Source organism: Pseudomyrmex gracilis, unplaced genomic scaffold, assembly GCF_002006095.1.
Source record: "Pseudomyrmex gracilis isolate BER0280 unplaced genomic scaffold, ASM200609v1 scaffold_379, whole genome shotgun sequence".
NCBI classification, from domain to species: domain Eukaryota; kingdom Metazoa; phylum Arthropoda; class Insecta; order Hymenoptera; family Formicidae; genus Pseudomyrmex; species Pseudomyrmex gracilis.
In genome coordinates, this window is record NW_018020963.1 from 39,387 (window position 1) to 43,178 (window position 3,792).

A 3,792-nucleotide genomic window follows, 5' to 3' on the forward strand; every position below is an offset into this window, starting at 1 on the left:
GATATATGATGCTGATACAAAATCGCTAATATTTCAAGGTTATGTTGTTAGCAGATGTCCAATCCTACGATATGACGTTTTACAGCTGACAATTTTAACAATAACATACTATTGAGACCATTTTTTGTCAAACGGCGGAAACTTATTTATACTCCTAATATATCTATTTTATATTTATCAGGTATACTACTTTGCTTCCGCCGTTTTTCTATAGATGCCATTAGCGACAAGTAGACGTCGAGTACATACATTATAGATGACTTGCAATATTCTTTAGTATTTTGTGAACATAACCTGATAGCACCAGTAGTTGATTTGTGTTTACATCATATAGTTATTTTCGAATAAAAATGTCAACTTATGAGCCGAATTCTCGTCATTTGCGGGAGGTGTTAATTTATTTTTTTAATATTAAAAAATCTGCGGCTGAGGCTCACCGAATGCTCTCAGACGCTTATGTGAGGCTGCTATGAGTGAAAGAACATGCCGTGAGTGGTTTCGACGCTTCAAGAGCGGTGATTTTTGCGTAGAAAACCGGCATAGTGGTGGAAGATCAAAAGTTTTTGAAGATGAAGAATTAGAGCATTTGCTCAATGAAGACTCGTGTCAAAATCAAGAGGAGTTGGCAAGATCATTGCAAGTAAGCCAACAAGCAGTTTCAAAACGCCTAAACAATCTGGGAATGATCCAGAAGCAAGGATATTGGGTGCCATACGAGTTGAAGCCGAGAGATGTTGAACGGCGTTTCTGTATCTGTGAACAGCTGCTTGAAAGACAAAAACGGAAAGGATTTTTGCATCGCATTGTGACTAGTGACGAAAAATGGGTTTTTTACGATAACCCGAAGCGCCGAAAATCATGGGAATATCCCGGCCACGCTTCTGCGCTGACGGCTAAACCGAATATTCACGGCTTCAAGGTCATGCTCTGTATTTGGTGGGACCAGCTCGGTGTAATATATTATGAGCTATTAAAACCGTCTCAAATAATCACAGGAGATCTTTATTGAACGCGATTTTTTTATTAATGCGTTTGAGCCGAGCATTGAAAGAAAAACGGCCCCAATACTTTGAAAGACACGATAAAGTTATTTTGCAACATGACAATGCTCGGCCTCATGTTGCAAAAGTTCTCAAAACATACTTAGAAACGTTGAAATGGGAAATCTTACCCCACCCGCCGTATTCTCCAGACGTTGCTCCCTCTGACTATCACCTATTTCGATCCATGGCACACGGCCTGAGGGACCAGCACTTCCAGTCTTATGAACAAGTCCAAAATTGGATCGATTTGTGGATCGTTTCAAAAGATGACCAGTTCTTTCAACGCGGGATCCGATTGCTGCCAGAAAGGTGGGAGAAAGTAGTGGAAAACAATAGACAATACTTCGAAACATAAATGTATAATCAGTTTTTTACAATAAAGCTTTGAATTTTGAAAAAAAACGGCGGAAGCAAAGTTGTATACCTAATAGTATTTTTTATTTTTTATTTTTTATTTAACAAATTTAATAACGAGAGAGTACGCTCGATAATATTTTTTAATTGTTTTTATATTTGTATTATATATTCATTGTCTGTCACCACACAGCTAGCGCAAGCAGCGTGACTACGTCTTGTGTTATTGTTAATTAATTACACAGCGCGCGCGCACTCGTTTGCGCATATACTTGGCGCGAGGCACTACCGTGCCTCTTTTGAACGTATACATACATATATACACATACATAGAAACCATCACTACTGACGACAAGAGAAAGGGCACGTTTTGTTCTGACGGTGAAGTCGCGCAATAACTGTCCAACGATGACGACCACGTTTCTTACTTATAAAACCTAATTTTTCGGGATTTTGGACTTTGTAGCGAGATATCTCCGTTGGGAAGGCACGGACAAAAAAAATTGTGAAGTACTTTTTGTCGTGCCTCGATCTCAACTTTCAATCGAGTCTAGGCCGAACTCGATCGGTTTAGCCGTTGTTGAGATCGAAAAATCTCGAAAAGGCTCTCGGCTAAATCTCGCCTATAAGAGGCACGGGGTATCTCGCGCAGCGCGCGCGCACTTCGTTTGCGCATATACTTGGCGCGAGGCACTACCGTGCCTCTTGATCTATTCAATATCGTTTTTTTATCGTATATTGGTTTTTAATATAATAACGTACAAAAGTTTACTTGGGTGCTACATTTTGATATCACTTTTTTTGTCAAACATGGTTTTAAAGAAAGAAGGTTTTGTAGTAATTATAAAAAAGTTTTTCGAGAAAAAGAAGTTTACAACACACCGCAAAAGCATCAAATATCACACTTTTTTACTTCTCATAAAAGGACAGAAAAACAAAAACACATTTGTTTTTACATTTTACACGTAAGTTTAGTTTTTTTTCTTCATTTAGTTTTTTTATACATTTTTATACATTTTATTGTATTTTTACGCATCTTGTAATTTCTGCGATTCTTTCTTTAATATATAATATACAATTCTTAAAATATATTTTTGTTTAATCTTTTTTGCATGCAAAATATAAAACTGAATATTATTTAAAATAGTTAAAAAATGTACCTAGAAAAATGCTTTATTGTCCTGGGTCTTTAGTATGTGTACAAGTAGAGAGATTGTGTTGGTCCAATTCATTTTATAGTTGAATTCTATAGCACATTTCTGAAAGCATTTTTTCAAAGTGATTAAATTGTTCACTACTGCTTAAAATTAATCGAAAAAATATAACAAAAAAAAGTTTAAAAAGAAAAGTACAGTCTAGCGAAAAATAGAGAATTGATAGTTTTGTTACAAAAAATCATTTTACTTTTTGTGTTTTTACAAAAATCTAAAAGTTTTTAGATTTTCTGTAAAAAAAATAGCACACATAGCAAATATTATTTAATATTTTTAAAAAAAACTTACACTGCACTTAAATTTGTCATTTGGTTGATTATTATTTTGGTTGTTCTCTGGGTCACATATCGTTTTCGTCATTTTTTGGTAAGAAGAAAATCTTGGAACAAAATCGCACAGTATAGTAGACGAGTAAAAACTAAACGTCAAATAAAATTTACACTGATAGTTTCGTTAGGTTCTTCAGAATCTTACAATACAAGTTGCCCCTTCCACTGTCTTCAAAAAGATGGTGGACTAGCCAATAAGAAGCAAACCTGTGTCTTGAAGAGAGTAATGAATTTTCTTTACAAAGATGAGTGTATGTAGCTTCAGGAATTATTCAATGAACAAATGAATTTTTTGGCTGTTGAAGCAAAAACACAGTTTTTGGAGTGTGTATTTATTTAAATTCGTTTATTAAAAATCTATAGCATAAACGTTTTCAACCTTTTAATTAGGTCCTTATCAAATGCATGTAAAAATCTTAGCTATTATACGTCGCTGAGTGCTGATCGTGGATGTCCATGTTGCACAAGCCGTCCCGACCAACACTTTACAAGAGTGAATACGCGACTGAGAAACAAACGTGTGTATAAAGATAGAAATCAAATCTACAAATAACCCCGATAGCCATGTGATGGCACCGTGACGCCACTGCGACCGCACGCTGTGGCGCACGCGTGACAGCACGAGTATGTCCAGGTACGTCCGCGCTATGTCGTCACCGTGACAGCACGTCGTGCCATCGCACTGCGTGCGGTCACAGTGCTTTCACAGTGGCATCACTGTGGCATCACTGTGCGATCAAAGTGGCGTTATGTGTGGCTTTCGGAATATGCAGGAATTGTGAGGTTAGGTTAGGTATACTTTTAATTTGACTTGTGTTTTCTCGCTGAATTGGTCGCACTAGTTCAGAGTTT

At 36.6% G+C, this 3,792-nt stretch overlaps 1 protein-coding gene and 1 long non-coding RNA gene across 2 annotated transcripts in view; one reads left to right on the forward strand and one right to left on the reverse strand.

Annotated features, from left to right (window-relative positions):
- Window positions 1-3,792, forward strand: part of LOC109860408 (protein Shroom-like) — a 100,605-nt gene that overhangs the window by 32,611 nt on the left and 64,202 nt on the right. The window lies entirely within an intron of this gene.
- On the reverse strand, window positions 2,514-3,433 carry LOC109860412. The gene is made up of 4 exons (XR_002250822.1): window positions 3,320-3,433; window positions 3,086-3,236; window positions 2,900-2,990; window positions 2,514-2,656 (listed from the first exon to the last, which is right to left on the reverse strand). It is a non-coding gene; the product is annotated as an uncharacterized LOC109860412 (long non-coding RNA).